The 24048-nt window shown below is 43.0% G+C and overlaps 1 protein-coding gene and 1 long non-coding RNA gene across 4 annotated transcripts in view; one reads left to right on the top strand and one right to left on the bottom strand.

Annotated features, from left to right (window-relative positions):
* Positions 1–24048, bottom strand: part of foxf2a (forkhead box F2a) — a 155914-nt gene that overhangs the window by 46569 nt on the left and 85297 nt on the right. The gene's annotated exons all lie outside the window — the stretch shown is intronic.
* On the top strand, positions 81–2858 carry LOC137839639 (uncharacterized). Its single transcript, XR_011085669.1, has 2 exons — positions 81–317; positions 2381–2858. It is a non-coding gene; the product is annotated as an uncharacterized lncRNA (long non-coding RNA).

Here is a 24048-nt window from a genome sequence, read left to right as displayed (position 1 = left end):
GCAGCAGAGAGCCACGCGCCCAGACCGGCCTCAAAATAACAACATACACACACGCACACACACTCAAGTGGGATCTTACTGTACACAATTAAAAATGGTTTGTTCCGTAGCATTCATTTCTTAGAGGCCGTCTCAAGGAGCAGAGCAAGATTGCTGATGAGTCCTCAAGTAGTATGGTGCGTTCTTTTTTTAAAAATTATTATTATTAAATAAATCAACATTTTGAAGATCAAATCCATGCAACAAGGCATCATCGACCTGTCAGCATTTTTCTTCCGTGTCAGCGTTTTACCACCATTGCAGTGATTTAAGGAAAGGTGAGCACACGCACGCACACACACACACATACACACGCACGCACACACATGGTAAACAAATAAATGCACAAAGACCCCCCCCCCCCCCCCCTTTTCCTCCCCCTTTTTAATTAGCTGCAGGCCACAGATTGACAGCTGGTGGAGGTCGAGATAACGCGAGCAATGACTCGAAATATTTGCTGCGCTGCGTCCAGTGGCCACGGAGCGCTTGTGTTGTATCTCCAGAGGCCCATTATGGAAAAATGGAAAATGAAAAGCGTGTTTTGGTATTCAAGTCACGTGAGCGAGTATTTAATGAAAATTTCGAGTCATACAAGCAAAATGGGATTTCATTTGACGGAACGACTCAGAAAAAATAAAAAGCTGCAAGATGATATCAAGATTGTTGCAGATAAATGTTGGATGTTGTCAGACAAATGCAGTGCAGGTCTTGACATGTTGTTAAGGGCTTTTGGGACATGGATGCTTTGGCCTGCCATCAAAGTGCAGCCGTGGGCATACGAGCAATAGAAATTCCGTCACATGCGCTGGCTGGGTGTCACGTTTCATTTTTGTGGAAATGCACGCAGCACATTTGATCGCTGTCCCTCATAAGGGACATTGCTCTCCACATCCCAAAGTCCGAAATTGCATTGTTATATTTAAGAAAAGACGAGCAATTTTTCCGGGGTTACATCAGTTTGTTATTTTTACACGCCTTTTTCATTCATTGTATTATTTTTCATCATTAAAACATTAGCATTTTTATTGACAATACGTTGCGTATGCATTTAATTTCTTTCACATTTTATTTTAAATATAAAATGCACTATAATTAAAGTGTGGCTTACGGTATTTTTTATTATTATTTAAGCTGCTAATTGTCAGGCTGCGCTGCACGATTCCCCCCCACATGCCCTCCCCTAATTTCTGATGGGTGTTTTGTTTGTTCAGTGCTAGAAATAAACAAATAAGATATATAATATATAATATGAGAAAATAATAATTTCATTTTGTATATATGTTTTCCATTCTGCGTCTTTTCAATTGTGTATATACATTTCCCGTTTATTATTATTATTATTATTATTATTATTATTGTATTTGTTATTATTATTATTATTATTATTATTACTACTACTACTACTATTATTATTATTATTATTATTATTATTATTATTATTATTATTATTACAAGAGGAAAGGACAGGAGGACAGAAGCTAGTGCAGAAACTTCACACACAATTCACTTTATGTATTATTCGAATTACATTAAATTGTCTGTATAAAAAGGCCAATACAACAATTTACACTTTCTAATGTTTTTCTCATAAAAACTAAGCAAGTAATTCATAACTAAAGTGTTTCATCAAACATTTAAAAAGGTGTGTTGATAATACAGAATATCATTAGTGGCCATTATCTATTTCACGGCAGGAACAAATAAGACACATACTGCTAAACCAGAAAAAAACACGACTTAAAAAAAACTAAGAGGACCGAGTTAAAAAAAGAAAGGAACAGAAATTGTCCTCAACAACTGAAAATATCTTTCTTTCAAATTATCTTACAGCGATGAACACACAAACACATAAGCTGTGTTTATAATAGAACAATTTCGACTGCTACGAATACTAAAAAATAAAAATAATAAACGTTCGAAAAGCATTTTTTTGCTTACGGCGTGTGTGTTTCTGCCGTGCACGTCAGACCAAATTAGTAGAAAGTGAAAGTGTGTCTGGGAGTGTCAGTCAGTCAAATTTATGAGTGTGTAATGAAGCAATTCGGATGCAGACAGACTAAACAGCGTCTGTGTTTTGCACACACACAAACATTAGTGCACTTCTTTTTTTCCTTCAAATTACTAATTTTAACCCACGTTTAGCTAAAATAAACACAAATATACATTTGATTGCCAATGAAAAGAAATGACGTAGAAAAAATGGAAATGCATTGAAAGCACATGCAAAATGTGTGAGAGGACTTTTCATAAACTGCCTGGACATTGTTTGATTAATTAATTCATCAATCAATCAGCAATTGGTCATGAATTTCCCTTGAATTTTCATTCTTCATCCTATCAGGACATTTTGGACAATTTCAGATGGTGTGAAAACAGTTTGGACAAGGGAGTTTGGAGTGGGAGAACTTGCCCATAACGCCTGACCTCAAGACAATCAAGCACATCGGTGACACCCTCCCCAAGAGGAATGAAGAAGAATGGAAGTTGTTCAAATCAGGAACCATTTGTATTTTTACAGCAACAAACAAACAAAAGTTTCTTGAAATGCACCATCAAAATGAAATGCATAAAAAATACTGAATGAAATCATGCGCTTATATTTGAAATGCACTATTTTTTAATTGATACAATAAAAGAATAATTAATTAGATAAAAGGAAACATATGTATGTAAAATTGTTTACTGTACTGATAGTGTATTTTTTAACAAACTTTTTAAAATTGTTTTGCTTTGTTTTAGGGAACCTAAAACCGTTTTAATGGAAAGTACTTATCGGTTTAATATTTTTTTGGAGTGAAAATAAAACAAATTTTAACGTCCGTCTGTTTCCTTATCAATCGTCCACGGTATTTGTTTCTTTTATACAATGAACCAATTAAATATTCATTGAGCAAAATTAATGGAAAAATGTAAAAAAATATATTGCATTTTTTAGGTAAGGAAAACTAAATGAATGCATCAAAAATTGCAGGACCGATGAAAACAATGGAGCGGGCCGCATTTGGTCACCCCTGGAGTAGAATCAGAAGGGTGGAGGGAGCGCCCTATCATTCCCAAGAGAAGTGAGGCTATGTGTGTGTCGGGGGGGGGGTCTCCCTCTCCCTCCAGCGTACACTGGGCTGATATGGAAGATTGGACTTGCATGAGCTTCTTGACTCCCCCCTGGCGGAGCGTGTTTTGACGAGCATGCCAGTCCAGCGACCAGACGCTCGTGGAGTGGATTCGGAGCACTCCGGTCAGAAGAGGACGCCTTTGAAAAGGGGGACAGATGTTCCCGTTGTATATTTTTGCTCTTGCTCGACGTAAAAACGGTAAGCCATGTGCATCTGACCTCTCACCTTGGACATGGAGGAGTGTGTTATGCGGCCAACACGCCTCTTTTGTCCACGTAAGAACTACGCTCTAAAGTCTGGATGGGCTCGGATGTCTTATGTAACAGCAGTGTGCGTGTGTGTGTGTGTGTGTGTGTGTGTGTGTGTGTCATCCTGGCACATAAGGCGTGATGGGCTCCAGCCAGCTTCGGCCACATTATCCAAAAATATACTGCTTCTATTCTACCTTTATAGTTTATATCGGGATTTTGGGGCATACGATACCCGCCTACTATAACATATGTCCGAATTATAATTATATTATTACATTTTATTATAAAAATTGTATTTTAAATAATTGTGTAAAATGTCCACATATGCTAATGTAATTAAATACTTGAAGTTTTTTAAAAATTTGGTCATTATTTTTGTATGTAATGTTTCTGAATAAACACAATGAGCATCAGTACGAAAATGTCAATTTGTCTTTTTTTTTTTTTTTTTTTGGTTCAATGTGAAAATTCATTCTATTACCTCTAAAGCGGAGAGAAATAAAAGTTTGGAGAAAAGCACTTTTTTGGAAAAGCCCTGCAACGGCCCACAAAGATGGGCCCAGCGGGTATACACCCGATGGCCATTCCAACGACACATTCTGCATCTCATCTCATGCTCGCCACTGAGTCGTCGTGACACATAATCAAACACTACCCATCGCGCACGAAAGAATTTGTTCCATGTTTTGAACCAAACCGGCTGCCAAATTTCCATCATCTGTTTTCTCCCGCTTGCCCGTCTTCATTTTCTCCCCCTCCGGGGCCGCGCTCGTCTCCTATCAGTTACAACTGACCACCGGTCAGGTGGGCGGACGGAACATTTCCAAAGCCCTCACGACCTGCAAACTCCCACACGGGCCTTGCTCAGCGGCCTCATCCCGAGAGCGGGCAAGGCAGAGAGGCCAGAGACACCTGGCCAAACCGCAGAAAACACTTCCAGCTGCAGACTGCCTGATGCTCGCCGCAGAGAGAATTCAGGCCAAAGGTGGAGGAGCTCGCCCAAGTCAGAAGACGTTTGACTCGCTCCCATGATGTTTATTTTAATCGCGGCGCATATCTTCATGCGAGGAGGTGCGTCGTGGGTAGGCAGGCAGGCTTGTAATGAGTAAGTCTCTGCAAACGCAAAATGGGACCATTCCCTTTGCTATGCAATTGAGGACAACTACTTTAGAAATGGAACGGAGCAACAGTTTTTGATTGACAAATACGTTTAAACATATGCAATGTTGTTTACTTATCCGGTATACGTAGATAATTTGCTACATTTAAGAAATTCCCAATGATTAGATCATCCAATCTTTTCTGTTAACTGCGCCACAATGGACTCAACCACAATAGAAATCAAAGCAAGACAAATGGCGGCGCTCCTGGAGGTGAAAGTGGGAGGGCGGCGAGAACAACAGGTCCCTTTTCTGGCCGAGCGGCGGACATGAAAGAGCACATTATGTCTGAGATTAGAGGCAATTACACGGCGAGTATGCTTTAAGACCTTTGTTTGCCGACACGACAGGAGGGAGCGGGGCTGTAATTTGATGAGGGGCCGGCGTGAGTGAGAAAGTCAGCATGGCGGAGGGGAGCCAGTCAAAGAGAGGCCTTTGTCCTCACCGCTGGCAGATTTGTTAGCTGCTGCCAGATGAAGTGGCCTCAATCATTTCATTCTATTGTCATCTCTATTGCGTATTTGCAGAAAGTGAAAAGGAAGCCACTTGAGAGGAAGTACTTTAATCTCGACCCGGCGGCTGCAGACGCTCCAAAGATGGTGATGCATTGTATCGCCGTATTCGATTCAAATTGTACCGCAGGTTCATCGGGATGTCAGATGATTCATCTCGAAACAAAAGATCGCCGAGACGTGACATCTCCGCAGGGCCGCATTGTTCCAACATGGAGGCTCCTCTGGACAGGAAGCCGGCGGCTTGTTCCAGACTGAGCTCGTCTTTATTTGAGGGAAGTCATTCCGTTGATATATAAAACACCAAAGCGAGGTTTCCTTCCCTCCCTCGCCCACCTCCTCACTTTCCTGGTGCTATCCCCCTTCAAAAGGACGCGGGCCTTTATACCGGGGCTCACATGCACACACGGGACCAGAAGGAAAACAAACACAGACCATTTAAAACATCAAGCAAACCCGCCTTTTGCTGGAAGGGAAGGCTACTGCGAAGCTCAGCCTGCTGGCTTACACGCAGCAGACAACTCCACCACACACTTCGTAGAAGATTCAAACTTTTTCACGGCTTGCGTTCCGGCCGACCAGTAAAGCGCACGTAACATATTAACCGACTTTTTAAATTGTGGCACGCATGACCCCGTGCTCTTATTGGTCCTTAAGGTGTACAATCAAAACGGCCAACAGACAACTACGAATCTCCTCCCAAAAAACTGATATACCGCAGTACCAAGCGACCTGTGGGGGCAGCATGACACCAAAAGACGCAAAGAAGAAGAAAGAACAACGAAAAAAACGTATCTGGTTGTAGATGTAGCACATCAACACACTCCACCGACAACTACGAATCTCCTCCCAAAAACCCAGATGGATCGCAGTACCAAGACAGACCTGTAGGGGGTAGCATGGTGTCAAAAGACGCAAAGAAGAAGAAGAAAAAAGCGTATCTGGTTGTAGATTCCAGATTTCCCCCGACCACATCTCGAATCGCAAAAAATCCACAATCGTCACTGATGCTAACATGGATGCACATGCAATTATCTGAAAGTTGTAGCGGTTATGCGAGCACACGCTTTGGGGAGTTTTCCCCTGCAATCTCTGAATAAATGGCGGTAGTGTGAAAGGGGCCCTGTAGAATTCCACGGAAAAACAGAGGTCAACTTCTCGCCATTTGCCTCCTCGTTGTGCTGAGCAACATTTTCCCATAAAGATGTGTGAACGGAGGAAGAGGACCACCTATTAAAGTGAAATCTTAGCAGTGATGGATGGGAGCTTGTTGAGGGGGAGTAGCGTGGCGTGTACCCCAGGGGAGCGGGGGAAGGGGGGTAGTTGATGACCACGAGGGGGGGGGGGGGGGGTGCAGAGGAGTTAAATCCCCACTTACACCTCAGGAGACCTCCCATGCTCTCCAACTCAAACTTTAGATTAACATCATCCTTTAGAGTCCTTAAAACTTTGGTCTGCTTTGCATCAAATGTTTGACTTTCATCTCGACTGTAATGGAAAAAAAAAATCATTTTGTGACTGTTTCAGCCACTGCAGTAGCAATTTGATTGAGTTGAGCAAAGCAAACATTCTTGAATGTTATATTGGCTTGAAATGGGGATTGTACAAAATGCAGCAAATAATCGATAACTAATTGATTTAAAGAATTGCAATTATTTTGATAACTAAGTCATCATTTAGAGACTGTTTAACTTCAGCCTCGACATTAAATATTGCAGTCATTCGCTTTTATTTTGAAAGACAAAGTTGAATATTTGTTTTGCCTGTTTTCCGACAATACAAACCAAACCAGGAACTTAATTCATGTTTGCTAATATTGTGATGGAAATTAAAACTTTTTCATCCATCAATTACTAATTGCGGCCCTCAAATAAAGCCGCATTGTGGTAGGTGGATGTAACTTTTGACCCTGTCGTCATGGCGACCACAAACGCATAAAAAGGCAAATGGAGGGCCACTTGTCTAACGGCAATGCGTGCCTGCCTGCGTGTGTGTGTGTGTGTGTAGGAATTAGTGCTGTACTGCTTTAACTGTCAGGAAATGAGGCATAATCTGCTAGCGTTTGACTGCTGCAGCATTCCTGTGAAATGACACAAGTTGAGCTAGATTAGGCTTGGGGTAATTAGCTCATTAGTCAACATAAACACATGGCAGGGCTCCCCCTTTTTCTCTCCCCCCCCCCCCCCCACAGCTGGTGGTATACACACACACATGCATGCATGCAAAACCAATTCATCATTCATCCTTTCTTGTGCTCCCCCCTTTCCCTCCCTTCCAGCAGGTTTGCTGTACTTCTTTCTCTGGGCCTGGTGTTCTCCTCTCGGCTGCAGACAAGCCACTCTTTCATAAATGGCAGGCCCACTTTTCACCAGCATCGGGCCGCTTATCAGGGCACTTTATCAGCCTGAGGGGAGCGCATGAGGGTCCAAGCTCTTCACTCCTCTCGGCAAACTCGCAAATCCAGAGGAGTGTAAGCCAGCACGGATTTTTTGCGTTCAAAACAGGTCGTGCTTTGAGATTTTTTTTTTGTCGTTGCACACAGCCACTCTTGTTGCTGTTGGGGACAGATCCCGAACAGGGGAAAACTCGGCAGCTCCTTCACACCTCCTCAATGCGGCAGCTTTTTTTCCAAAAGCCTCCCGGAGGTCAACATAATACGTTCGTTCAGCACGACATACGACCGATTCTGCAGACTCGGTCGGTGAGGTGTTGAAGTTCTGAGCTCCAATTCGACCAATTTCTGGAATCTTTGAGTTGGAGTACATTTCAACACGTCGCGCAAAAAAATGTTTTAACACCTGCGATTTGACTCACAGGCGGCTTTTCATTGAAGGGAACCCAAGTGGGCTCATTGGAAACACAAGAAGCGTTTGAGGGCGTCGCCATTGATATGAATCGTCCATTGAGCATTTGTGTGGCTGCTCACTGTACGGGCCTTGTTGTGGACCTGCTCAGGAAAAGTGGGGCAAGCTGAAAGAAGGGATCCATCCATTGGAGCCAGTTAAGAGGCTCAAGTGGAAATTGGGAAGATAAGTCCTCTTAATCAGGACCACGGATGGAGTTTTCTAGCTGTACAGAGAGGGAAAGTCCAAAGTCATATATTGCCTCCACTTGCACCTCCTTTGACCTCCAGGATGTTGTTTTTCTCTTTGGTCCCATTTTGAATCCATCCCAGTTGTGCCTCGTCCTAGCTAGCGCCAAGCTAGTTCATCTCTTTGACCTAGCGGCTGTGGGCATCGTTAGCGCCGACAGTGATGGGTGAGACCCGGCGACACACCTTGCTCTCTGCAGAGGCCCTTATCTGGCGTGATGTATTTCTCCGACACTCACGTTATCTTAATGACTGTTTGGATCTATTCATCTCCTTCCTCTCCCTTTCCACACTTTGGCCTTGTTCCTACCCACTCCCACATTTGAGTGTGTTAGGACGGCAATTAATGGCGGTAATGACTCAACACAAAAACACACACAATGTATATTTTTCAAATGACCAAAACATGTTTGGCATTTTGGTTGCGTATCCATGAAGGGTTCTTGTTGTCTCATTTGACCTGGAGCATCTTGGGAGTCTCACTTCCTGGTTGTAAAGTTGGCATCCTTCCTCGTGTGACTCACATTTCCTCTGCTCCAACACCCATTGTGCAGGTTGTGCACAAGGTCCTTCCATCCATGTGGTCCTTGGACTTGGGCTGACAAACAAATGGCAGCTAAGTGCCGTCGTTTACTTTTCGACACGTGTGAGACCAGGGCGGCCGTGGCTTTAAAAGACAAAATGGGCAACCTGATGTCCTTGCTGATGTTTTCTCCTCTTGACAGCAATGTAGATGACAGCTGATAAAATACTCAAGGCTATGTTAATATGCGTGTTAACAAAAACATATTATTCTACTGATTTGCCCCAGGACAAATACGGCAATTCGCTGCCCCAATGTTGTCAAGCGCAAAAAAAATGAATGCAATTTAGTTCCTATTCTGAACATTCTTATTATATTTAAAACTACATCTCGGTCTACCTTGGACGCCGTGCAGACGTGATGCAGGACAGAAATAAAGGCAGATGCACTTTCCCGTGAGGAGCGTTTGTTTTTCCTAGGGTACAAGTGGCTAACCGGTGTGCGGTCCAAGTATTCTGGTCGTAATAGTAGCTCAGTGTTCCGGGAACTTACGGACAGAAATGAGTGTAAAAAAAAAAAAAAAAAAAAAAAAAAAGAAAGAGGGGGGGGGGGGGGGGGGGTATGTGGCGGTGAGGTTTTCTGGGTAATAATTCCATCTCTCTGTCTGTCTGTTTTGTGGTACAGGGGGGCGGGAAGGGGGGTGGGGGGTGGAGCAGGTTCCATTGCCTGCTGTCCATGGAAAGCACACTCTGCACATTCTGTAGACGAGGGTCTTCGGGGAGGAAATAGAGAGGAAATTGTGCAGAAAGTGTAAAAAAAAAAAAAAAATCCCTGAGTGTCTCTGGCTGACTTCGCATAAAGAAAGACTCCTTGTTTTCACTTGCAGTCCTAATAATACACATACAGTAAGTGATCGAAATACAACTTAAGCCAAATATAAGCAAATATATCAGAGGTGGGGACCCTCCGGACTTTTGGTTTTGGTTTGACACTGAAAAAAATGTAAGGCCATCTTGTTTGTAGATATCATCCTGCATGCAGGCTTGGCCATTTCACAGTACACCTTCAAAGAGTCTTCCAAGTAGATTAGGCGGCGGGGTGCCACAACCACAAAAGAGTCGGAATGGAAAAAAGAGGCATGTCACCACCGGAGGGAAACTTGTCGGGGCTCGCGGGGACGAGTCAAACGAAAATAAGTGTATGTGATGAATAAAAGGAGGACGGAAAGGTTGTAAACTTCACAGCGCGGAAGAACCCCCCCCCCCCGTGGGTTTTGATTATTTAAACACAAAGCGTCCTGTAGAAAGCTGCATCCGAATAACAAAAGACCACAAAGAGGAAAGACGGAGTTTAGGCTCCGATGAGCTATGATGATGCACAATGCGGAAATGCTACGACCCCCAAAATGTAGAAAGAAACAAAATATTGCAATATTAGACACCGACATGATCAATTGAGATGCCATTTTGATCGACGGCAAATTCATTCAAATCATATCAAAGAGGCACTCACAATTCTAAAAGGTTACATTTTGCTTATATTTATTCCTGCTTGTTTTATAAATGAGTCAGCCATCATTGGCCACCCCGTAGCTCCGCCCCTGCCTCAATTCACCCCTGCAAAAATTGTATATGCTTTTGGATCATGTACTAGCGATCAGTCCATACAACAATGTTTCCTTCACCAGTTTCGAGTTCTTTTTTTTTTTTAGTCATCCTGTGTGTTCAGTCTTTTTTTTTTTTTTTTTTGCGGCCGGAGAGGAATGTCTGCAGCAAATGTCCTGTAGCAGGAAGTCTTAGATTTATCTGCATGTTGGGCCGTGAATTTGTTGTGGCTGACAGGCGCGGTAATGGAGCGTATAAGAAGCGTCCAAAATCCAGCACAGGTACGAGAAAACCTGAGCTCTGAACCTCAGCTGATTACAAAAATGTGCTTGGCTCAAATAAACAAACACTGTCTGAAGCGCACTTGCGGTGCACGGACATTCTTTTCGCTCATATAGTGCGTGATTAGCCCGTTTTGCGTGTCGACAGCAGAGTTATTCATCTCCTGGACGGTAAGCAGGTCCAGTATTCAATAAGAGGAGGAGTTCGGGTCCACGTTAGAACTTGAGAAGTGTTAATCAGGGAGAGGATGTGGGCCTTCTGGTCCACCTGATTACCACCAAATGGGCGAGCAGCAGCTGCGCCTGGTGTGGGGTATGCATATGTGTGTGTTGAGGGTGGGGGGGGGCTGTTGGGAGGTGCAAGGTAAGCAATAATAGAAAAAACGAGGGGGGGGGGGGCTACTTGTGTAAAGACATTCACATTTGACAAATGTGACTCATGTGTCACCTGCTCGCCATCCATCCATTTCCTATCGTGGAAATTAAAGTTGAAGTTGAGCTGTCCCACATGACGTTGGACGAGAGACGCACTTCTAATTTTTTTGTCATTAACAACAGAATAAAAGCCAATTTAAAAAAAAAACACTATTACTAATTAGTCCACATCTATGCGTCCAAGCACAAGTTTTAGCCTAATTTAGCTCCTTGCCAGCGTTCTCGTTATCTGCTTGACTGTTTGTTCCATTCGATATATTGCTAAAAGCGCATCAGTGACTGATAGATTGGAAACATGCTAATGTTAGCTTAGCCTTTTGCTTTTACTGCATTTTGGCTACTTCAGGAACCACATAAAATTGTATGAAATGATCAAATCTTCTTTCCAAATACTGTAAAAAGTCAAGATTTGAACCCAGAACTGTGACGCAGGCACGCTAACCACAAGGCCCATCTCCCTGCCCATTTTTGTTCTTATTGACAAAATAGAGCTGACTGTTTGACCCTCACCTCCCGCACATTATCTGCACTCGCCCCTTTCTCAGTCTCCCCATCATGTGCTTGTAATAAAAAGTCTGGAAAAGAACGGGGCCGATTGATGCTGACAGTGAAAGCGTGCCAAGTAATCACAGTTGCGTCTCGTTCAAAGAAAAGTCTCGTCTGGAACCCGACTCAAGATGTCAAACTAAACGGCACAAATCAACGGCATCCCCCGATGACGAACGCATCTGCTCTCGCTCGCTCGCTCTCTCTCTTTCGCGCTGTCTTCTTCTTGTCAGCTCAAATCTGTTTTTACGCAGTGCTGCTGCTAAGCTATTTAAAGGCCAGTGGGTTTAACAAGACAATAAAAAGGGGAGGAGTGGGAGCGCATCAAATCTGACTTAAAACACTTTGACTCATTTCAACTCTGCTGTAATCGAATCTCTTTTTCACTGACTTGAGTCACAGCCGATTTTTGTTCCGTAACATTTGAAAGCAATCTGAGCTCCCAATGCGGCAGTATTATATGCCACAGTCTCTACTTCGCTGAAGCGGCCCTCCGCCGATGTGAGTGTGAACGCTTGCCCTGTGATTGGCTGGCGATCAGTCGGAGGTGTAACCTGGCTTTCTGTAGAAAATGCACGGCTCCAGAAAATTTATGTCATGTTCAACTGCCGCTTTTAGCGAGACGGCATGCGTGTGACCTCATCAAGATCAATGTGGCTGGTTCACAGCAAGAGGCAGACATGTAACAATGCAACAACATGATTGTTTGACGCTTCCTCTAACATGAAAGCCAAGCCTATTCCCGTCCATAAAAGGATCATTTCTTGTCTTATTTTAACTCTGTTTATTTCTCTGAGGAATATTTGGAATATTTATAGACTAAATGAAAGGTGGCAGGGGGAAGGAAAAAAAGCGGGGAATTCACGCCACCGACTGCGTCGACAGGATGCGTTCTTAGTTTATAATGTACAAACACACACGCACGTGCGGTATCACATGTTGCGTGTGTAGTTATCGCACAACATCCGCCAGTGCCAAACCTCCTCCAGTTGTGAAGCAGGTAAAGCTCGCTGGAGAGCTCTTAAAGCAATACAATAGTGCTTCCCCACATTGCTAATAAAGTCATTTGACAGCTGATAAGCGATCAATTCAAAACGATGTTGTTTTCAGGAAACTGTTGCAATTTTCCGTTAACTTTCTAGGAGATGCTACTGAACTCTCTGCACCTTTTACTTTAAATTACTATGGAAAACTATAGCGAGCTATTTATTATTTTCATTAAATTTTTTGAAGGCATCCCTATGACCCTGCAAGCTAGCTGAACCTTGTGTTATAATTTTAAAAATAAGACATCTTACTGTCTAAGAAAAAAATACATTAAAAAAATTCAAAGTGAACAGTTGAAATTTCTATATTTTCTTTAATTGCCAATATGTTTCTAGGAAATGAGAATTGGTTATTCTTGACTTTTAATAATTCATATCGGCCCTGAAAAAAAAATTCTCACCTCCAATCTATAGAGCAAAACGGTTAGGGTCACAAAATAAGCATCACTAGCAAGCGCCAAGCAAGACTTTATCAGTTCTGCCTTCATTTCGATCCAGGCCCTCAAATGTGACCTAGTCCAGTCTGAATGTTCGCCTTGTGACTTTGCACAGCGTCCTGACACAATCGCAGAATTCCCAGCTTGTGACGAAAGGGGCCAGTGGTTCACACGGGCTCACATCAAGCCTTATATAGCAAAAACATGTGCTGCTCTCTTCATTTACGACACAAACACGGCAATTGAGCAAACTACAGAAACGACTTGTTCTTGCCTTTATATGCTCACACAAAACTTTTTTTTTCTCAAGTACAGTTACGTGGACGCGTGTGTGGTAGTGAAATTATTGAGTCTGCGAGGAGGTCACGTTCACTCTCCCAGAACAAAAGTCACTCTGGCAATGAAAGCTCAGCGCAGTGCTTTATCACTCACGCGTAGGAAGGAGAGCTCAAGACTACCTCTTCAAGCACTGAAGCGTTTTGCACTCAAAGTCCATCTATCCATCCGTCCGTCCGTCTATCCATCCATCCTGGCCAGACCAGTCGCCAGTCAGTCGCAGGGCAAAAATAGTCAGGCAGAAAGTATTCTTCCACTCCTTCACTTGCCTTTCTGGTGGTGGCTGCTCAATTGATTTATTTTAAATCATTTCAATCACTCTGTGTTTTTTTTTTTTAATATATTTTTTTATGGGGCAAAAATGTTTTTAAAATATTTAAATAGTATTTTTTAGTATTTAAAAGACCACCGCATTATAGTTATGCTAACACTGAAAAATAAAAAATAGAATAATTACATGTTGTTCCAAAGGTTAGTAATATAACTTTTTAAATGAAATGAGCTAAAAAAAAAAATTTTTTTCAGCACAAAATAAAAATAAAATATAAAAATTTTGTTTAAGCTTTATGTATAAAACAATTGTTTGGAATCACAAATATCCATGATTTAGTCTCTCCTGGGATAAAGGAGGGCTTGACCCATACATGGGGGGGGAGAAAATAATTTATAAATATAGTACTTAAGAATGTCAAATAAAATGCCGCAATTGCTATGTAGATTTACAACTTTAAAGCACTTGGACGAACAATTGGACTGAGGTCACTCCTGTTCTAACCACTTGACCAACAATAATAATAATAATATACAAGTACAATGTAAGAGACATCTGACATGTGTTTCAACAACGCCTGGTTCCAGGGAAAAAAATATATCAACTGCTTGTCTTTGTGAATATTTCAACAAATGCGTCCAGAGCGCAAAATTGGATCAAATAACATTTCTGGGAAGTCCAAATGTGTCATTGGGCCGCTGAAAAACATGTCCCAGATTTGGCTGCTCCACACGGGGAAAATATGACAGGCATGCAGGCAGCCTCCCACACTATTTGTTGTCCTTTATTCCCGCGACGTGCATAAAAAAAGGGACGGGCCGACAACGTGATATCTCTTCAGGTCTTCGGGACCCCCTCACCTCCCACCTCATGCATATTGACCCCCCACCCTCTTAAAAAAGTTTAAAGCGGCCGGCTCAGCTGGGTTCTCTCTTTGTACGGCCTATGTTCAAAGTGCCACACCGCCACCAATCACCCGTGTTACAACATTGGAAGCAGCGAGGGTTCTCGCCCGGACCCTCATGGTGCCACGGGCTTCAAGCGACGCTCCACTTTGATCTCCTCCTCTGAGAGCCGTGGAAACATCTTTCAGTGCTCCCTCCCTCCCTCTGCCGGCACCCGCCCTCCTCCAGCACTCCCTCTGGTGAGAGACTTAAAACAGTAGGCTGGAGGCGGTTATTTTGGGAGGGCTGAAGAATAATATGCCGTACTCCGCGGCGGCCCATCAAGCCGCTAACAAATGTGGTTAGAGACCGATAACGGTTGGAGACGTGCGGAGGGAAGAAAGACTTTGTTTTTTTTTTTTGACACCATTGCTTTTTATCTCAGGTATAGAGTTGATACAGGATTGCTCAAAGGTGCACCATAAATCCTTCATAACATTAGAATACAACGGTTACTGTTTCTTCAACTAGGTTAGGTTATACTAGTAGCTAGCAAGAAGCTATATTTCTGTACAAAAAAAAAAAACGTAACTTCTCTAACTCTTTAACACGGTTCACCAAATGCATCATTTTTCTTGACGAGCGTTGCTAAAAACAGCCCAGAGAGCCATCAATAATGACACTTATGCACTTTCCATGCGACCCAAAACTCTAACCCGACCCTTGGGTCTCAGCCCCCGCTCCCCTGGCAGTCGCAGCAAAAGAACTAAAGTTCACCGAGCAGTGAGATGCAGCTGATTGATTGGGAGCCAGATAGGCGCCTGCGTCGTTCCGCTGAGGGCAGCGGGGAGGATGGCCGGGCCGGGCCAGCGCATCCCATCTCAACCATTTAACTTGGCCCAGAACCTCCCACTTTCCCAGACAGTTCCACTGCACTAAATCACCAAAGTAAAACAATATCAGTGAACCTTATGTGCATTTAGGGACAATAACATAGCGTAGAACAGACAACGTTATGAAATGAAATGTTATTTAAAGTAGCTGGATGGCTCTTTTGCATCTTTTCAGGAAAAGCAACATTTTGGTGTCAGCAGGAATGACGGTCACAATATTAGGCACATCCAGACAATCTATATAGTAGACAGACTAGATACGTGAAAACTTTCAATTGATATCGGGAACCGATAATTTTTTGCTTGCTATGGCCGACGCATAATTTTTCAGATGCAATTGCTAAATACACGACCCCCTCCTCCCTAGTTCATGCTAGAAGAAGGCTCCAACTCCCCCCATAAACAATCAGTAGTAAAGACAATCTTCTTTGTAAAGTAGCTGCCAAGCAGATGAGGAAACTCTAAACCGTTTATTAGCGGCACTTTGCACCCTTCAGGCCGAGTGGAGCCACTGTAAATAATAGCGATAGCAGGCCCGGTTGATAAGTCCACTCGGAGTGTGATTTAGAGCGGGGTCACGTACTACACAGCGCTGGCTCCCTCCGAGCCTCGCCAGAAATGGGCGTCGAGTCCCAGTGACGCCGGTATGACGTACGCGTGGAGTCCTGCGGGCCAACAGTGGGTTCTTTCTTTTTTGGATTTGTTTTCAGAACGGGCCAGGGAGGAAGCGAACGTACACTTTTCTGCTGACGTACAATGTGTTGGTGGTTTGGAAGGCGTGCACCCAACAAAGTGTCAATGGAAGGAAATGAAACATCGTCCGTATTAGCAGAGTCGAGAAGGTTGGAGATGTACATGCCGCGTTTTCAGATCTCAGCTCTGAGGAAAGATGATGTTTTGGAAAACCACAATGGTCCTTTGCCCCCAGGGAAAGTGCTAATTTGGGCGCAAACCGCACCGCGCCAAGTGTTTTTGTGTCTTGACCGTGTTGTCGACACGTGATAGCATAACATCGTTATGTTTTGGAACAAGTTCGAGAGGCCCCTACATTTCAAACGTGCATTTAAGTTGCCTTTTTTTTTTAAAAAAAGTCGGTTTTACGTATTTTCACTTTTGGTTCTGAATGACTAACTCTTTCTATGCATATGCCGAGTGCGTACACAGAGAGCCCTTTTGGGTCGGTCGGAAATTTCCACATTAACAAATTAATTCACACGTAAAACATAATGAACTGGGCTTCAAATTAGTTGTTTAAAAAAAGTAGCGAAAAAAATTTAAGCACGTCATTATCCCGATCGGGAAAATATGGGCCTTGAGGGAGGGCATTTATTAAAAAAAAAAAAAATGTCAGGATATCATTACAAAGTCACCTGCGTGTAGCCTCGCTGGTACTTTACAGCACTTAGCTCGGAGGGTTGAGGTCACATAGGTGACATCACTGTCTCCAGAAATGCGAGGGGAAAGGTACAATAGTAAGCCACACAGTCGCGAGACTTCATGGCCCCGGCCAGGAGGAAATGACTTCATGCTCTCAGTTTTCGCAACAGGGCTTACCACTTTTACCCGTGGGAGGTGGTCAGACGTGAGGCGGGCATAATTAGACCCACCGTAAGTCGGAGGCACCTCTTTGGGCTTTTTGTAAGGCTCTGCGCGCACCTGTATTTTTCTTGCAACACCTGGCTGTTTGGGAATGGGGAAGGTGCCATGCAGTTCAAAAATGTCTTGCGTGTAGAGCATGTTCAGGTTTTTTGGGCGGTGGGGGGCATACAAGCTATTAAAAAAAGAAAAAAAAGTTAGCTAAAGTGGTCATGCCAAATAAACACTGAAAAAAACAGTCACGTTGATGCTCTGCAAAAAGAATCTATTAGTATTTTAGGCATTATTATTATTATTATTATCACTTTTATTATATTATTATTGATAATAATTTAGATTTTCAAACAGATGATTATTTTGAGATAAATATTTTGAGTTGCAAAACTTAAGTTTTTATGTGAAAGTTTTTTTAATAATTGACAAAAACTACTTTAAAAAAACAAAAGATATGTATTTATAAAGAATTGAGAAAATTTATTTTTTATTTGATACTTCTTTTAGAATATTTTTATTACATACTCCATATATTTAGAAATAAAAAGTCTAAACAAAATAACGGAAAGCAAAGCACCCCCATTCCACCCGAAAATAAACAAGCAAACTAGCTCTTGCTCAAGATGCTAAATTGTTTTTGTTTGTACTGGTCCAGGTGCCGGTGTCTCATGCCTCTCGCCCAAAGTCAGCTGGAATAGGCTCCGGTTCCCCCGTGACCCCAATGAGGAGAGCCGCCATAGAAAATGGATGACTGGACCGAGACGGGATCTAAATCGGGCCCAGCCAGCTCCGAAGAGTTCTGCTGGTGGAAAGAACGGCCTGTGCAGCTTTCCGCGGTGTCAAAGAGCCTTCTTGTGTTTCTGCCTCTGCCCACAGACTTTGCTTTTTTGGTTCTTGTTCTCCAAAGCACAACGTTGAGGTCTGTGAGGTTGTTTTCTGGCCCGCGGGGAGGCTTTAGGGGTGGTCTCGCAAAGTTTCGGCAATCCGCTCAGCGCCCGGTTCGTACAACTTAGCACATTTTCCGCTGATAAATTAGAATTCCGCCGAGCTTTAGTTTGGCCGCTGACCCAAAGGCCTATCGTGACCTGAAACAAAGAAGCTGCGGGGTTGGACCGAGATGGAGAGCGCCTCTGCACTTTCTCTCATGATGATCAAGTTGATTTGTGGTTACGACAGCTTTTTAATCTCCTTCTGAAATCTTTTGAATTTCATGGAGTGTGAAAGAGGGTGTTTGGGTTCATTTCGTCTAGAAAATAATCAGAGGCGAGCGCGTTTGGTATTTTCGCAGCTCAGAAATCAGCGGGATCCGACGCGCTCGACTCGAGAGTCAACACGGTCGCAAGCTGTAGACAAATAAAGTCACAAGAGCTCATAAACGCACACAAACACACAAGGCCCAGTCTCTGCGAGTTCACATATCGTACGTGCCCACTTTTTACCACCCAGCGGGAGCGTGTTTTTCTAGATCATTTGAAGCCCAAATATGTGAGCTGCGTGAGTCCTCTTATGAAGTTCTGCCAGGAGGGAACACAGAACTGCTGAGAACCTCGGACAAGGCAAAAAATTCCCAGAATCCAGCAGGGCCAAAAAACACCCTCTCCTTATTTGTTTTCATTAGTAGTTTTTTTTTTTCTTCTTCGAGCCCAGATACTAATACTGTGCGCAGGAGACGCAAACCGTCGGCATAGTAAAGAACTTTCGTCACCGAGTGAGTGAGTGAGTGAGTGAGTGAGTGAGTGAGTGAGTGAGTGAGTGAGTGAGTGAGTGAGTGAGTGAGTGAGTGAGTGAGTGAGTGAGTGAGTGAGTGAGTGAGTGAGTGAGTGAGTGAGTGAGGATGACTGTCTCAATTTTTGCCTCTTAAAAGATGATTTATTTGTACACATTTTCTTTATACAAAATCCATGTAAAAATATTAGTCGCATAAATAGTTGTTAGTTTAGTCTCAAGCGTCTTTAGGTAGATGGAACTTTTAAATAAATTTAATAGTTACTTTGTTTTCCGTTTTAAAAATCCCATTATCATAAATGTAAAACAAGATAAATATTTTTAAAATGAAAGGATGCTTGAAATAAAACGTACTATTGTTTATATTACAATTATCTATCTATCTATCTATCTATCTATCTATCTATCTATCTATCTATCTATCTATCTATCTATCTATCTATCTATCTATCTATCTATCTATCTATCTATCTATCTATCTATCTATCTATCTATCTATCTATCTATCTATCTATCTATCTATCTATCTATCTATCTATCTATCTATCTATCTATCTATCTAACTCTCTCATTAGCTAGCTGCAGTGATACCTTATACTTTATCCATCCTGTGATTATAATATAATATTCACAATTACACAAAAATTGTGAGCCCCACTCAAAGATTTTTTTCCCCTTCTCAGTACAAAAGTCCAGGTACACTTGTGTGTAGTGGTCTCAAAGTGCGCATTCCATTTTGCTGAGCTTTCCACGAGTTGTGACTTCCAGATCGTCCTGATGGACGTTTCAAATTTGATATAAACGCTTTCCCGGACTCTATTTTTCTCTGGTGAAACCCGAGCTGCGTTTAAGCTGTCGCGCAATAAACCCCCGGCCCTAAAGTGAAAGCCTCCCATGTTGATGGGCAGTTAAAACACGTGGGGTCTTAAATGTTTGCTGTCAAATCGGCTTTGTCTCCGCACCAAGCACCTGGACCACAGGAGGGGGCGGGGGGTGGGGACGGTCCAATCCCTTCGTAGTCGTTTTCACGACGCCTCTGGGCATCATCTAAAGACGGGACACTGCTTTTTTATTTCCAAAACACCAGCGAGCGCCATATTTGGAACGAATCCATGGCGAGTGTTGGGCTCCGATAGGCTTTGTCGCTGTGTTTTTTTTTCCACTGAGGCCTCCCTGGCTGAAAAGTGCCTTTCTCAGCAGCGGCGGCCTGTCTGGCTACGCTTCCTGTCCCTCACTTTGCCACGGGCAACGTTGTTAGAAGGCCCACCAAATGGCCCTGGTTCGCTGGTGGTCTCCGCTAATAACGGTTACTGACGGACGGGTCTCGCTGCTCGTGGCCTTGAGCTTGGCGAGACATTCAGCGAGCGAGCCGGCCAAGCGCTCGTCACTGTAACACATGCTGCCGTAATTTGAGAATGGAATGAAATAAACCGAAAGGGCTTCAAATTAAGAGAAACGACTCGAGCAGCTATCGTATTGACGATTGATCAAAATAAACGTCAATAACTACCCTTAGCAGTAAATGCCCCAATTTGGAGCACTGCGTATTTTTATTAATCACGCAATTAAAAGCCTTGTCCTTTGTTTGCTAGCACCTGATGGTTGAGTTGCCACAACTCGGCTAATATGGCTTGAGGTTGCTCCTATGTAAACTTCCTTAACTCTAATAATAAAAAGCAGCGGCGTTTTGGAACTCTGATAGCATCCAGACGCGGCTTCCACATGTGGATCACGACAGTGTCTGTTTTTAATATAACCTGCTTCTGAACTCGGTGTATACCGTGTCGTGTCGCTAGTAGCGTTTTTGCACTTGACTTTTACGACTTCTTGCCCTGAGAGTCACCGTGGAGTCCGCTAATTAACCTTACGAGGTACATTAGTGAGTTTTGCGTCTTGAGGGACGGAAACTTACTCTTTGTTTCGGATTGGTTAACGGAACGGCCCGAGTAGGCCTTCCACATTCATCAACATGTTGATGAATGGACTACTAAATGCAGTTTAGTGGCTTCGACCTGCCTTGCAATATTTCAAACCGCGGTGTCCAGATACATTTTATTACACAACAAAAAAAAATAAAAAAGGATCTCCCAGAGGATTTTTCAAGTATCTGTTTGCTGACGCAGTCTGAAGCTCCCCGCCCAACGCAAGAATTAAGACGCTCTTTTTTGGTCAATTCCTATTTATAAAAAGCACATTCCTTCCACTATTAGCCATTGTGAGTCTATGAACAGAGGTCTTGGTGAAAAATATGTTCTTAGGGGTGCAGGCTGAATTCCGCAATTCCCACGGGGGCACTGAAAGTGGCTGTCTCTGGCCTCGGAGAGGGGAGGGGGAGATATGAGCGTGCCTCCCCTCGCCTCGACTTCACAAACAGCCAGGCCCATTCCACTCTTGGCAACCATTTCCACCCCGTTGCTCTGTTTCCCCTCTGGCAACGTTGAAGTGCTTGCGGGGAGATTTGGGACAAGTTGAACCCCGCTGGCTCGGCGAGCACATTCATCATGCAGTAATTCAGGTTGCGGTCACCGGGTTGTACTTTTGTCTCTCATCTGCGACCTCGTCAGGTCCCGACACTCGGATCGACATCATCACGATCGGGTCGGCTCGTTGATACCTTCTGTTTAACATCGAGTCAGCCTGTCCTGATTTTGTAGGTTCAATTTGTGTCAATGACGATCGCTAGGAGACTTGTTTAGAAGTCTCACGATTAATATCCACAAATTTCGTTTTCACAGCATACGGGCGTGACACGACGCAAGACGGAGGCAGCCAAAATAAAGAGGCAGCCAAATTTCTTGTGTCATTTCAGGGGCCACATTTTCCGAGAAAATTTTGCTGAAATTCTGCACCCCGTGTAGTCGGAACCTCAAAGAGCACTAAAAAGCTGCAAAATAAGCAGAGAATCGCAAAAGCACCGGCTGTAAAACTGTCCGAGCTCATTTGTCAGCCCTTTAATTTGCACCCGACCTCTAAAGCAGCTCTCACGTTTACCTCACATAAAAATCAGCGGCAGGTCACAGAGTTCAAATTCACGCCCGAAACGAGTCGACGGGCCCGGTCAATAAGAAAGCAGCGTTTCGGACTTTAGGGGTGGGGGGGGGGCAGAAAGGTAACAAAAGACTGAAATGGAAAGTGGGAGGGGGGTTGGTAGGTAGGTGGTGGTCCTGTAACAACAATGATGTTTCCTTGCGCCCCAAGGTATTTTGGGAATTGACGTCTAGACGATAGCGCTAAAAAGGCCCATTAATCACAGCAGACTGCTGGATCCAGCGGAGGCCCGAGATGCTTGAATGGCGACGGGACAATTTTATGTTCTACAGGCAGTATATTACACATGACACGGAATATTTCGGGGTTTTCGACGGCGTGTTTATTTTGAAGGCAAGATTAAACGGGGTGACCAGACGTCATCATTCGCCTGGATGAAAAGTTAGCATCAAATAATCGGCCATTTCTTGACCTCAAGAAAGTTGAACGAAAGGGCAGCGCGGTGGAGTTGAGGTCGTTTCGTCGGACTTGCAGTTCAGAGGTTCAGGGAGTTATGGAGCTTCTCCACGTAATAATAAAGTAGTAAATAAGTAAATATTAGTCAACTACAATTTGGCATCCATACATCCATCCATCAGTTATTGAGATTTGAAATGCAAATACAGCATTGGTACTCATTTATGTGACAACATTGAGGTACTGGTCAAATGAAATTGTGTTATATCTTTAGAGAAGTAAGAAAAAATATACATAATATAAAATAATAAAAAATATATAAAAATGGGAAAAATATTTTTATTGCTTTTCTGAATCATGTAATTCGCTTGACAGTTTCCACAGCTCTAATCAAAAGATGAAGCGTTGAATCAAAAGTTTACGCCAATCAAGATTATTTTTCATCCTGTTTTGCCTTTGTCGTCACATTTTAGCAAACTTTATTGATTGGTCAGATTTCTTTGTCTACCGGAGGTTAATCCAAAGCAAGTACACTCATAAACTCCTTATCATTAGGAAGCATGTTGAGTGACGGATACTCGTAAAAATCTCGGGAGCACCCGCCATTCCTTCTACAGCCCAAGGAAGTCACAAGAATGCCTCGGTCAGCACACGCGTGTGCGCATGTAAACACACTTGTACACAAGTGCGGCCCACACTGACATTCATGCACTAGATGATAATAATAAGATATATAAGCACATCCTCCTGGTGGGCGGAACGGAGACTTGCTCTCAATTTCCCAAGAGAATCCATTATTACGCTCAATTTACTAATTACAATCTAAGCAGGCAATCTGTAGACCCTTTAAAGGCAAATATGATATGAAATAATATATGACATCAAATATTTTGTTTATGAATTGCTAAATAGTCACTTGGCCCTTCTAGATTGAAATGAAACAACCAAGTAAATCTCCTTCTGTTATATTTGTCTTAGTGTTTGGCTACATGCCACACAGACAGACACACACACACACACACACACATACATACACACACAGTGTATTGTTTGAACTGCTGCCGAGGACCTAATCCCAGCAAGAAATTGAACAAAGTGTGCTATGATTCTTGAGCCTTGGGGAATTTTGACAAAATAATGACACGGGTATGTTATATATTACCTGCCAACTGTTTATGGTGAAAAAAAAAATGTATTGTCATCTTTTCGCCTGCCAGAGTACTGCATTTTAAAAGTGATGTATAAAATGCTAAAGAATGGCAAGCGACAACATTTGTGCCTTGATGCTCCCTCTGTTGTGTCAAGCTTCCCACGCATTAGCTTGAATTACTGCAGCATCAGCCAGCGAATACTTGTGGGAAATAAATTAAATGAGTAGAACAATAAACAAGTTGTGTCAGGAGGCGTAAATGATATCAATCTCGTCATAACTAGACAACATGGACCAAGTTATTGTGGATGAATGAGTGAATATCTTGTAATTCTGTGGGAAGATTTTTCTTTTCTACTCAACGTGAGGAATTGAAGGTCCATGAAGGCGAATTTGATTTAAATGGAAAAACGAGATCCTGACTTCAACCCCATCAAGCTCCTTTGAAATGATACAATTACAGAAACAAAAGAATTTTTTTTATGTCAAATGAAGTCCAGCTTGCCCAGAAAATATGTATTGTTTTGAAAGAGGAGTACACAAACATATTTTGAACATCTGACGACAATCATGATGACGTGCTAAAGGGTTTAGCATCGTAGCCCCGGTTGTGTGCGTTCGACACCCTTTCTGTAGTATTCCTCTCCTCCTCATCTCCTACTACTCACCCCCCAGAGTCACCCCCTCTCCTCTTCTCCTCAGCTCAGTTTGAAATAA

The sequence above is a fragment of the Syngnathus scovelli genome, chromosome 17 (genome assembly GCF_024217435.2).
Source record: "Syngnathus scovelli strain Florida chromosome 17, RoL_Ssco_1.2, whole genome shotgun sequence".
Taxonomy (NCBI): Eukaryota; Metazoa; Chordata; class Actinopteri; order Syngnathiformes; family Syngnathidae; genus Syngnathus; species Syngnathus scovelli.
Note: the sequence above shows the minus strand (reverse complement) of the source record. Positions and strands in the feature narration are given on the sequence as shown.